The sequence below is a fragment of the Lissotriton helveticus genome, chromosome 2_1 (genome assembly GCF_964261635.1).
Source record: "Lissotriton helveticus chromosome 2_1, aLisHel1.1, whole genome shotgun sequence".
NCBI classification, from domain to species: Eukaryota; Metazoa; Chordata; class Amphibia; order Caudata; family Salamandridae; genus Lissotriton; species Lissotriton helveticus.
In genome coordinates this window covers 1,175,317,472-1,175,331,615 of record NC_136059.1, presented here as the reverse complement: position 1 = coordinate 1,175,331,615, position 14,144 = coordinate 1,175,317,472, and positions in this window count along the sequence as shown.

Sequence of the window (14,144 nt, the reverse complement as noted above, 5' to 3'; positions counted from 1 at the left end):
TCAGAAGTTTTCGGTTCTTGCGTCCACCTTCTGGAACACCCTCCCCCCCGTCAGATCCTCCCCCTCCTACACCGAGTTACGCAAAGCCCTTAAGACCTTTTTGTTCCAGCAAGCTTTCAGCCTATAGCCCCCGGTGCCCTCCCCAGTTCAGGAATCCTCAGCGCCAAGAAACTGCCTAGTGAATGTGCGCTTTACAAATTGCTAAAAATTCAGATGATATTATATTCATATAAATGTAACTGTGAGTCGTTTAAGTTGTCTGCATTTTAGGCCTAACATCGTAGGTTGTTGTTGATATTCTCCTTGGTTGCTCAAGAAATAATTAAATGAATCCTTTTTGTAGAGCAAAACAGTATGTTCTCATCCCACTGCAGGTGGAAGAATTCAACCTTGTTATTCTTAGATTTACGGAGATACCCGGAATGTCTTCGAAGACAACAGGAAGGCGAAAAAGGGAGGATGCCTCTCGTGTCTGGCTGCTCTAAGCATCAAGGTCACAGAACAGGAGCTCAGGACGTAGTGTAGGTGGAAGATTGTCTTTTGGTATGATGCGCCGGGACACAAAATCAGACTTATACATTTTTGGAGGAGAAGGAGCATCTTAAGAGCGAGCTCAATAGTCTTAAGATATCTGACCAATTTGACGTGATATCTGATCCATTTGATTTAGGAAGTCCACAAGTGCTGAAACCTTTGGGAAATGATATAGGGAAAATAGGCAGGATCCTCAATTAGAGTAGTGTAGGGAAAAATAACTTATGTTTTCCTTGCTAATGAAAAAGGATTTGGAGTTCAATACATTATGCCTTTTATGCCAAATTAATTATATTCGTAGTTTCGGCTCTATATTGATTTTTATGTACCTATATTCGCAGATTTTTAGATGTGTTTATTTTCGATTATTTTTGCCTAGGAATAAAATCCATAAACTGGAAATTGGAGTCTGTGGTCTTTTAAACATGACGAAATTGTAAGTATAATTTTGAAGAGTTTACTCCCCTCAACCACTTTCAGCAGGCAAATAAAAGACCATCTGTGCTAAATTTGGAAGGGAAGGCAAGGACTAAATTTAGCGTAATCAAGTTTTATGAAACCAATTTTCCAAAATAAACTTTTACTACCTATCTTGACTATGCATTGCCATCTTGAAACACCTGCTGCCCTAAATAGACATGACAGAAGTAGTGCAAGACAAATAAACTGTGATTTTATAGGGTGCTGAATTAAGGATCACAAATGCCTTCTTAATGGTAGATTGAGTCAATAAGAACAAATGATTTCAGGGAGATTTATGGACATTTAGGGGCCTATTGCGGTGTCGGTTGTAAGGCCTCCAACCTCAGGTAGGAGGCCTTCAAACTGACAGCTTCAGTTTCCATTCCGACTGGCTGTTCATGATGCAGGAATTGAAACCAGGAAGTCATTCTGGCTGTCGTCCGATGGGCTCCACGAGCCCATCTGCCAGTCGGAGGCACGCCTTCTGGATCATGATGCACAGTTTCCGCAGGGTTTCCATGCCGGCCTTTCTGACATGGAAACCCTGTCAGAAAGCCGGTATGGGGGCCCCTTGCAGGGTCCCCTTCTGTTTACGGCCCCCAGTTGTGGGACGAGGGAGCGCCATAGGTGTCCCCTTGTTCATCCCTGCACCTTGTGGCAGGCACCTTGAGGTGCCTGACACCGGGTGAAGGGATGACCGCAGACTCCCATTCCTCTATGGGAGCATTGGGGCCCCTCTGAATCCTTGTCTTGGTGTCACTACACCGGCGGCATTATTAATAGCTACACTCCTGATTGAGTTTTGAAAAGCAGTTTCGAATTTGAACATTGACCATAACAGCTTCAGTTAAGATAGTAAATATTAAAGATAATGAGTAAAGTCGATTTTAGGACAATGTTGATGTAAAAACAACAGCTTAGTGTTTTCAATCCAAAGATAGAGCACATAATCAGTTAACAATTTCAAACTACACATTTTGCAATAAGCATTTTTCAAATTAGAAGTTTCTAACTATGGACCTTGGTTCAATTTTAACAACAGGCTTGAATTTCGGAAGTGCCAATCATGAAATGTGTAGGTTTAAGTGGCTCAGATTTAGACAGAAGGGCAAGAATGGATGGTCGAAATAAAAATCTATTTTTTCACCCCACAAAATGAAAGGGTTGCTCGGTGAATGATGATGTCAAACAGAAACTGCAAAGGTTTTAACTTTATTGTGTAACTGAGTAACCAAATATTTTTTTAAGCAAATAAATCATTCTGGTTGAAGCAAAGAACGACTTATTTAGAAAAGAAATAGATTTTTTTTTTGCTTTTTCATGCTGAGTTTCCACTCAATCAGGCCGCAAAATAATAGACATAAAGCTCAGGCTATATTGATAACCATTATGAGGAGCGATGATGAACGAGAATGTAAACTAAATTCACCCTGCACCTGTCTGTCAAACGGCCATATCGCATCAGTCATAGGGTGGATATTTGTTTCTTGCAAGAATTGCATTTGACAAGGGCTAACTGTGCACCCCTTTGAGCGGGATTAATGAGTGAGAAATATGTTGCAAGCTACTCCAATTAAGTGAGAGGGACTGCAATTATACTCAGGAAGGGCCTACCATGGCGCACGCGCACTGCCCTATGCGAATCACATGGGAGATATGTAATATTAGCAGGTTTGCTGGGGGGACACCCAATTAGGTTGGTTTCAGTATACGGGCCCAACATGGATAACTCAGAATTCTTCGGGGAGGTGTAGCGACTGGTATTGATGCTCGGTCCGGGTGCAGTCTTATGGGGAGGGGACATTAATGTAATATTGAACCCAGACAGAGACAGATTGGGGGACTCCTGGTCCCCACCCATGTGCAGTGGCTCAGCTGCAGACTATCCTGACAGACAACGGCCTGACAGATATATGGCGCCACAGTAACATGCACAAAGAGAAAGGCACATGTGCATCTCTGGTTGGCCCTACCTGGTCCAGAATAGATTTCTGGCTGACCTCGAAGGATGCATTGACATGGGTCTCCAAGATTACCCACCTAGCACGTACCCTATCTGATCACTCTCCGGTACTGCTTTAGCTCTCTATGCCGGGCGTTACTAGTTGAGCATTTAGCTGGAGTCTCCCACCGGGGGCTCTGTGAGATCAAGTATTTCGATACACTATTTGATCAGCAATAGAAGAATATTTTGCACTGAATGCGGGCACAGTGAACACAGCCACATTGTGGGAGGCATTTAAGTCTGTGATTACAGGTGAGTGTATTTCTAATCAGGCGGGAGTACTGCGCTCACTACTAGGGAACCTTAGGCGCCTTGAGGGAGAAATACAGGAGCTTGTAAATGCATACTTCAACCAGGGACATCTTAAGGATTTGGGGGGCCCTGGGCCAAACATAGTTTGGGGGCCCCTGTTCAGAACAGCTTTGAATTTATGATCCAATTTGAGCCCCTGTTTGCCACGCCGTTTCCGCTTCCTCAGCTGCGTAAGCGATCCAGTGTGCATCATAGGCATTAGCCTCTGTATTTCTGATGAAAACGGACGCGTGCAGCTGACAGAAGTAGGATTTAGTGTTTCCTGGCTGTTACTAGGTTGTTAATACTTTTTAAATTGTACACATGTGGCTGAATTACTCTGTGCGTTTTAACAATTTCTTCTCCCTACCCACACTTGCACTTTAGTTGATTCTGCTTGCCTACACCTCCTTAGCTGCCCCGATTCCAGGGCCGGACTGGGAACCAAAACCGGCCCTGGCAAAGTGCTCAGCTGGCCCCCCTGCCCCCGGGGGGGTTGGGAGTGCGACTGCGCTCTCTGCCAGGGCCGGTTTTCGGCCGATTTTATGACAGGGCCGTTTTTTCCAGCAACGCTGCAAAAACGGCCCTGTAACAAAAACGGCCCCCAAGGGCCCAAAACCGGCCCGCACCCTTGCGGCGCACCGGGGGATTTCCCGGTGCCCGCCACGGCCAGTCCGGGCCTGCCCGATTCACATCTCGCTTTTCCTCCAGTCCTTGTCCGCTGCGGCTGATACACCTATTGTGCGGAGGGCTGGGGCTACTATCGGGCTCCTCACTTCCGCTCACGCAGTTTCTGCTTCCTCATCTGCCTTAAAGCCCATAGGAATCAATGCCTTGAAACCCATAGGAATCAATGGGAAATACCGAATCGGTATTTACCGAATCGGTAAATACCGAATCCTGGCAGGGGGAACGGGGTGTCACTTTGACACCCTGTAGCACCCCAATTGCAGGCTTGTGTGCCATGTGGCACACATACATGCCCTAAGGGCATGTCTGTGTGTCACATGGCATAGGTGTCCATGCACAGATGTGCATGTACACTGGAATTCGGTATTTTACCACCCAATAGGATTGGGTGGTAAATTAAGAATTCCTAAGGGCCTGTGGCACTGAAAACTGTGCCACCTACATATGGATTTACATAATTGGTATATTTACCGATTTGGAAAAATACCGAAGTGGTAAATTTACCGAATCGGTAAATATACCGATTCTGTAAATTTTGAGCCACCTACATGTCAAAAACCAAATACCGGTTGGTAACGGCCGAAATCGGCCGTTACCGACCGGTATTTGCCTACCTACATCTGGCCCCTAGACCCCTAAGATCCTCCAATGCCAACCTGGCCATCCTGCCTAAAATATGCCGTGGCCGCACTGGAGGCAGATCCCTCGGCTTTCTAGGCGTCAAAATTGTGGAATACACTCCGAGTCTCTGAACCTAACCACATGCCTATTCTCTTTCAGGAAGAACTTAAAAACCTGGCTTTTTAATAACTGATGGGTCTTTTACGCATGTTTTCCTCCCGCTGACACTCTAGTCTGAGTAGTTGCGCGCTTTATTAAATACACTATTTCATTTCATTAGGTCCCTGACAGTGCAAAGGAACACTCGTCCAAATTCTAATAGCCTTGTTTATGAGGCCTTGCTTCACTTTTATGCCGCCGGTGCGTCACTTTTTGTGATGCACCAGGAGTGTAAAAAATTTGCCGTGTTGCGCCCTATTTACAAAGTGATGCATCTAGGCAGATGCGTTACTTTGTAAACCCCTTCACCACATTATACCTGCACCAGGTGTAATGTATACAGGGTGGGTGTTCCCTCCCAAAAAGCCTCGTAGAAGTGGCGCATTGAAATCTATGAGAACTCAGTGCGCCACTTCTAGGATGCCATTGCGTCAATATCTTACACCTGCCACATAGCAGGCTTAAGACTTATGCAGGCCCTTTCACATTGGGCTTGCCCATGTGAAAGGACACATTGCTGGAGTCGCGTCTATTTTCAGACACACCCCAGCAATGCATCACTTTTGCACCTACTGATACTTCAGAAATACTGACGTATCTGTAACTCCTTGCGGCATGATGCATCATGTTGCAAGTAGGGCGCACTAAGAAGTGACACATCCCTGCTTTCACACAGCGATGAATGTGTTTACATCTAATATTCAGGGATTGTTATGTATGTTTTCAATATTGTTACACAGCAGCAGCTCACCAATATTACTGCAAATAATCTCTGTGACGTCTTCCCATTTCTTATTTGTTAGGCCTTGTTTTAATTTAAAAGAAACTATTGTATGTATTTTGCATGAAACAAACAACATTTCTCTGCAAAATGGCTGCACTAGACTCTCACACATCAGGTACATAAAAATAAATTAAAGGGAGACCGTATTTAAAACAATCTATTTAAGAAATATTCAAGGTCATTAGGGCAAAACTCTGGAGAATGAAACTGACTCTTGTCAGGGGGCCCCCTGAAAGGCTGGGGCCCTGGGCCAGAGCCCACTTTGCCCATGCATTAAAACGTCTCTGACTTCAACACCAATGAGACTTAGATTTTTGGGAACATCAGAGGTAAAATTGGCTAGTTTGAGGAGGCAGCCCTAAGGGAAACATTCTACCTAGGGAAAGAGACATGCACTAGATGTATGGTGAGGGAGATCGTGGTGGCAAAACACTTGCTGCTCTCCATGGGCCAATGACTACATTAGTGAGCCATGCATAACAGATAATGAGCTGGCGATCGGCCAGGAGGCCGTCAAGGCAGAAATGCTGTCCTTTTACTCCTCACTCCATGCGGCGCAGCAATCTGACATCACCCTGACCTGACTCCCTTCTTTGATTCCATCCAGCTGCTATGGCTAGAGGACGGCCACCGCAGTTATCTGGATGCGCCGTTTTCGGAGGATGAGGTGATTGGAGTGATCAGCGCCTTGCCCAGGGACAATTCCCCGGGATTGGACAGGTTGACTGCCACTTTTTACTAAGAATTTGCTCTGCTTCTGGCACAAACCTCATCATTATGCATGAGGAATCTCGGAAAGCAGGGTACGGTTCCTCCATCTCTCTGGGAAGCACTTATCGTCACCATTCTTAAACCAGAAAAGGATCCGTTGTTGTGCGATTCTTACAGACCGTTAACAATGATTGACCTGGACAATAAAATGTGTGCCAAGCTCAGGCCAAGCTGATTGTGGTGAGATTACTCCCTCTGTTACCCATTGTGCTGCGCCCCGACCAGTGCGGCTTTGCGGGAAGAGGTGTGGCGCCGCGGCCAGGGCGACTGACGCTGGAATCTGGGGACCACGGTTCGATCTCCGGCGGCAGGTTAGCCCAGCACCATGTGACTCTGGGCAATAGCTCGCTTAATCTTTCCGACGGCCCCCCAGCGCCTAGAGACCCTTACGGGTGATTGTGGCTTTACAAATGTGGACTTTACTTTTGCCCCATCAATGGTACAACTCACAACCTACGCACCGTTTTTGCGACTATGCAGCAAATAAACCCCTCCCTCCCAGTAGCTGCGATCTTTTTGGATGCCAACAACACTTTTGATACCTTGGAATGGCCATACTTTTTAGGTCTCGCCTGTCGATGCGCATGCGCATCGAGCTTGCGAGCCTATTGCGGCTTAAACAACCTTTAACTAGCAAGCAAGGAATCGTGGCAATTCCTTGCAGTGCCCGTGACTTTTAAGCTCAATGCGCATGTGCATTGAGCTTAAAAGCGCGTGCACATCAGTTCCCTCAGCCGCAATCGCCGTCTGTTCCCTCAGCCGCATTCCTCCGACACCTTTTGAAGTGAAGCTTAGCTTCACTTCAAAGGCCCCGGCTTCTTCACACCCACATGCCGCTCTCCCCGCTCCGCCCCCTCCCCTGCCCGCCGTGTGCATTTCTCCTACACCCCCTCCCCACAGCAATGCCCTCCGTCTGTTTTACAATTTGAAGAGGTAATCGGAGTGCCTCCTCACATTTCACTTCACTGCCTTCCAACCTCATGGTTGAAACTTTAGTCACCATCTCCTGTTTGTCGTACCCCAAGCAGCGGTGCCCGCACTACAAATCCTTCTGTTATGCCACATCTCTCAGCTTACAGATTCCTTCGCTCTTTCTTTTACTCTCCACGTTTCTGCCTCTTTCACTCTCTCGTCCAACTCTCTCCCCCTCTCCATTTACTTACACAAATCTCGCAGATACCCCAAGCAGCAGTGCCCGCACTACCAATCCTTCTGTTATGCCACATCTCTCAGCTTACAGATTCGCACTTTCTTTTCCTCTCAACGTTTCTGCCTCTTTCACTCTCTCTTCCAACTCTCTCCCCCCTCTCCATTTACTTACACAAATCTCGCAAATACCCCAAGCAGCAGTGCCCGCACTACCAATCCTTCTGTTATGCCACATCTCTCAGCTTACATATTCCTTCGCTCTTTCTTTTACTCTCCACGTTTCTGCCTCTTTCACTCTCTCGTCCAACTCTCTCCCCCCTCTCCATTTACTTACACAAATCTCGCAGATACCCCAAGCAGCCGTGCCCGCACTACCAATCCTTCTGTTATGCCACATCTCTCAGCTTACAGATTCGCACTTTCTTTTCCTCTCAACGTTTCTGCCTCTTTCACTCTCTCTTACAACTCTCCCCCCTCTCCATTTACTTACACAAATCTCGCAGATACCCCAAGCAGCAGTGCCCGCAATACCGCACTACCAAGCCTTCTGTTATGCCACATCTCTCAGCTTACATATTCCTTCGCTCTTTCTTTTACTCTCCACGTTTCTGCCTCTTTCACTCTCTCTTCCAACTCTCTCCCCCCTCTCCATTTACTTACACAAATCTCGCAGATACCCCAAGCAGCAGTGCCCGCACTACCAATCCTTCTGTTATGCCACATCTCTCAGCTTACATATTCCTTCGCTCTTTCTTTTACTCTCCAAGTTTCTGCCTCTTTCACTCTCTCTTCCAACTCTCTCCCCCCTCTCCATTTACTTACACAAATCTCGCAGATACCCCAAGCAGCAGTGCCCGCACTACCAATCCTTCTGTTATGCCACATCTCTCAGCTTAGAGATTCCTTCGCTCTTTCTTTTACTCTCCACGTTTCTGCCTCTTTCACTCTCTCTTCCAACTCTCTCCCCCCTCTCCATTTACTTACACAAATCTCGCAGATACCCCAAGCAGCAGTGCCCGCACTACCAATCCTTCTGTTATGCCACATCTCTCAGCTTACAGATTCCTTCGCTCTTTCTTTTACTCTCCACGTTTCTGCCTCTTTCACTCTCTCTTCCAACTCTCTCCCCCCTCTCCATTTACTTACACAAATCTCGCAGATACCCCAAGCAGCAGTGCCCGCACTACCAATCCTTCTGTTATGCCACATCTCTCAGCTTACATATTCCTTCGCTCTTTCTTTTACTCTCCATGTTTCTGCCACTTTCACTCTCTCTTCCAACTCTCTCCCCCTTCTCCATTTACTTACACAAATCTCGCAGAAACCCTAAGCAGCAGTGCCCGCACTACCAATCCTTCTGTTATGCCACATCTCTCAGCTTACATATTCCTTCGCTCTTTCTTTTACTCTCCACGTTTCTGCCTCTTTCACTCTCTCTTCCAACTCTCTCCCCCCTCTCCATTTACTTACACAAATCTCGCAGATACCCCAAGCAGCAGTGCCCGCACTACCAATCCTTCTGTTATGCCACATCTCTCAGCTTACAGATTCCTTCGCTCTTTCTTTTACTATCCACGTTTCTGCCTCTTTCACTCTCTCTTCCAACTCTCTCCCCCCTCTCCATTTACTTACACAAATCTCGCAGATACCCCAAGCAGCAGTGCCCGCACTACCAATCCTTCTGTTATGCCACATCTCTCAGCTTACATATTCCTTCGCTCTTTCTTTTACTCTCCACGTTTCTGCCTCTTTCACTCTCTCTTCCAACTCTCTCCCCCCTCTCCATTTACTTACACAAATCTCGCAGATACCCCAAGCAGCAGTGCCCGCACTACCAATCCTTCTGTTATGCCACATCTCTCAGCTTACAGATTCACACTTTCTTTTCCTCTCAACGATTCTGCCTCTTTCACTCTCTCTTACAACTCTCTCCCCCCTCTCCATTTACTTACACAAATCTCGCAGATACCCCAAGCAGCAGTGCCCGCACTACCAATCCTTCTGTTATGCCACATCTCTCAGTTTACAGATTCCTTCGCACTTTCATTTACTCTCCACGTTTCTGCCTCTTTCACTCTCTCTTCCAACTCTCTCCCCCCTCTCCATTTACTTACACAAATCTCGCAGATACCCCAAGCAGCAGTGCCCGCACTACCAATCCTTCTGTTATGCCACATCTCTCAGCTTACAGATTCCTTCGCTCTTTTTTTTACTCTCCACGTTTCTGCCTCTTTCACTCTCTCTTCCAACTCTCTCCCCCCTCTCCATTTACTTACACAAATCTCGCAGATACCCCAAGCAGCAGTGCCCGCACTACCAATCCTTCTGTTATGCCACATCTCTCAGCTTACATATTCCTTCGCTCTTTCTTTTACTCTCCACGTTTCTGCCTCTTTCACTCTCTCTTCCAACTCTCTCCCCCCTCTCCATTTACTTACACAAATCTCGCAGATACCCCAAGCAGCAGTGCCCGCACTACCAATCCTTCTGTTATGCCACATCTCTCAGTTTACAGATTCCTTTGCACTTTCATTTACTCTCCACGTTTCTGCCTCTTTCACTCTCTCTTCCAACTCTCTCCCCCCTCTCCATTTACTTACACAAATCTCGCAGATACCCCAAGCAGCAGTGCCCGCACTACCAATCCTTCTGTTATGCCACATCTCTCAGCTTACAGATTCACACTTTCTTTTCCTCTCAACGATTCTGCCTCTTTCACTCTCTCTTACAACTCTCTCCCCCCTCTCCATTTACTTACACAAATCTCGCAGATACCCCAAGCAGCAGTGCCCGCACTACCAATCCTTCTGTTATGCCACATCTCTCAGTTTACAGATTCCTTCGCACTTTCATTTACTCTCCACGTTTCTGCCTCTTTCACTCTCTCTTCCAACTCTCTCCCCCCTCTCCATTTACTTACACAAATCTCGCAGATACCCCAAGCAGCAGTGCCCGCACTACCAATCCTTCTGTTATGCCACATCTCTCAGCTTACAGATTCCTTCGCTCTTTTTTTTACTCTCCACGTTTCTGCCTCTTTCACTCTCTCTTCCAACTCTCTCCCCCCTCTCCATTTACTTACACAAATCTCGCAGATACCCCAAGCAGCAGTGCCCGCACTACCAATCCTTCTGTTATGCCACATCTCTCAGCTTACATATTCCTTCGCTCTTTCTTTTACTCTCCACGTTTCTGCCTCTTTCACTCTCTCTTCCAACTCTCTCCCCCCTCTCCATTTACTTACACAAATCTCGCAGAAACCCTAAGCAGCAGTGCCCGCACTACCAATCCTTCTGTTATGCCACATCTCTCAGCTTACATATTCCTTCGCTCTTTCTTTTACTCTCCACGTTTCTGCCTCTTTCACTCTCTCTTCCAACTCTCTCCCCCCTCTCCATTTACTTACACAAATCTCGCAGATACCCCAAGCAGCAGTGCCCGCACTACCAATCCTTCTGTTATGCCACATCTCTCAGCTTACAGATTCCTTCGCTCTTTCTTTTACTCTCCACGTTTCTGCCTCTTTCACTCTCTCTTCCAACTCTCTCCCCCCTCTCCATTTACTTACACAAATCTCGCAGATACCCCAAGCAGCAGTGCCCGCACTACCAATCCTTCTGTTATGCCACATCTCTCAGCTTACATATTCCTTCGCTCTTTCTTTTACTCTCCACGTTTCTGCCTCTTTCACTCTCTCTTCCAACTCTCTCCCCCCTCTCCATTTACTTACACAAATCTCGCAGATACCCCAAGCAGCAGTGCCCGCACTACCAATCCTTCTGTTATGCCATATCTCTCAGCTTACAGATTCGCACTTTCTTTTCCTCTCAACGATTCTGCCTCTTTCACTCTCTCTTACAACTCTCTCCCCCTCTCCATTTACTTACACAAATCTCGCAGATACCCCAAGCAGCAGTGCCCGCACTACCAATCCTTCTGTTATGCCACATCTCTCAGTTTACAGATTCCTTTGCACTTTCATTTACTCTCCACGTTTCTGCCTCTTTCACTCTCTCTTCCAACTCTCTCCCCCCTCTCCATTTACTTACACAAATCTCGCAGATACCCCAAGCAGCAGTGCCCGCACTACCAATCCTTCTGTTATGCCACATCTCTCAGCTTACATATTCCTTCGCTCTTTCTTTTACTCTCCACGTTTCTGCCTCTTTCACTCTCTCTTCCAACTCTCTCCCCCCTCTCCATTTACTTACACAAATCTCGCAGATACCCCAAGCAGCAGTGCCCGCACTACCAATCCTTCTGTTATGCCACATCTCCCAGCTTACAGATTCGCACTTTCTTTTCATCTCAACGTTTCTGCCTCTTTCACTCTCTCTTACAACTCTCTCCCCCCTCTCCATTTACTTACACAAATCTCGCAGATACCCCAAGCAGCAGTGCCCGCACTACCAATCCTTCTGTTATGCCACATCTCTCAGCTTACAGATTCCTTCGCTCTTTCTTTTACTCTCCACGTTTCTGCCTCTTTCACTCTCTCTTCCAACTCTCTCCCCCCTCTCCATTTACTTACACAAATCTCGCAGATACCCCAAGCAGCAGTGCCCGCACTACCAATCCTTCTGTTATGCCACATCTCTCAGCTTACATATTCCTTCGCTCTTTCTTTTACTCTCCACGTTTCTGCCTCTTTCACTCTCTCTTCCAACTCTCTCCCCCTTCTCCATTTACTTACACAAATCTCGCAGAAACCCTAAGCAGCAGTGCCCGCACTACCAATCCTTCTGTTATGCCACATCTCTCAGCTTACATATTCCTTCGCTCTTTCTTTTACTCTCCACGTTTCTGCCTCTTTCACTCTCTCTTCCAACTCTCTCCCCCCTCTCCATTTACTTACACAAATCTCGCAGATACCCCAAGCAGCAGTGCCCGCACTACCAATCCTTCTGTTATGCCACATCTCTCAGCTTACAGATTCCTTCGCTCTTTCTTTTACTATCCACGTTTCTGCCTCTTTCACTCTCTCTTCCAACTCTCTCCCCCCTCTCCATTTACTTACACAAATCTCGCAGATACCCCAAGCAGCAGTGCCCGCACTACCAATCCTTCTGTTATGCCACATCTCTCAGCTTACATATTCCTTCGCTCTTTCTTTTACTCTCCACGTTTCTGCCTCTTTCACTCTCTCTTCCAACTCTCTCCCCCCTCTCCATTTACTTACACAAATCTCGCAGATACCCCAAGCAGCAGTGCCCGCACTACCAATCCTTCTGTTATGCCACATCTCTCAGCTTACAGATTCACACTTTCTTTTCCTCTCAACGATTCTGCCTCTTTCACTCTCTCTTACAACTCTCTCCCCCCTCTCCATTTACTTACACAAATCTCGCAGATACCCCAAGCAGCAGTGCCCGCACTACCAATCCTTCTGTTATGCCACATCTCTCAGTTTACAGATTCCTTCGCACTTTCATTTACTCTCCACGTTTCTGCCTCTTTCACTCTCTCTTCCAACTCTCTCCCCCCTCTCCATTTACTTACACAAATCTCGCAGATACCCCAAGCAGAAGTGCCCGCACTACCAATCCTTCTGTTATGCCACATCTCTCAGCTTACAGATTCCTTCGCTCTTTTTTTTACTCTCTACGTTTCTGCCTCTTTCACTCTCTCTTCCAACTCTCTCCCCCCTCTCCATTTACTTACACAAATCTCGCAGATACCCCAAGCAGCAGTGCCCGCACTACCAATCCTTCTGTTATGCCACATCTCTCAGCTTACATATTCCTTCGCTCTTTCTTTTACTCTCCACGTTTCTGCCTCTTTCACTCTCTCTTCCAACTCTCTCCCCCCTCTCCATTTACTTACACAAATCTCGCAGAAACCCTAAGCAGCAGTGCCCGCACTACCAATCCTTCTGTTATGCCACATCTCTCAGCTTACATATTCCTTCGCTCTTTCTTTTACTCTCCACGTTTCTGCCTCTTTCACTCTCTCTTCCAACTCTCTCCCCCCTCTCCATTTACTTACACAAATCTCGCAGATACCCCACGCAGCAGTGCCCGCACTACCAATCCTTCTGTTATGCCACATCTCTCAGCTTACAGATTCCTTCGCTCTTTCTTTTACTCTCCACGTTTCTGCCTCTTTCACTCTCTCTTCCAACTCTCTCCCCCCTCTCCATTTACTTACACAAATCTCGCAGATACCCCAAGCAGCAGTGCCCGCACTACCAATCCTTCTGTTATGCCACATCTCTCAGCTTACATATTCCTTCGCTCTTTCTTTTACTCTCCATGTTTCTGCCTCTTTCAATCTCTCTTCCAACTCTCTCCCCCCTCTCCATTTACTTACACAAATCTCGCAGATACCCCAAGCAGCAGTGCCCGCACTACCAATCCTTCTGTTATGCCATATCTCTCAGCTTACAGATTCGCACTTTCTTTTCCTCTCAACGATTCTGCCTCTTTCACTCTCTCTTACAACTCTCTCCCCCCTCTCCATTTACTTACACAAATCTCGCAGATACCCCAAGCAGCAGTGCCCGCACTACCAATCCTTCTGTTATGCCACATCTCTCAGTTTACAGATTCCTTTGCACTTTCATTTACTCTCCACGTTTCTGCCTCTTTCACTCTCTCTTCCAACTCTCTCCCCCCTCTCCATTTACTTACATAAATCTCGCAGATACCCCAAGCAGCAGTGCCCGCACTACCAATCCTT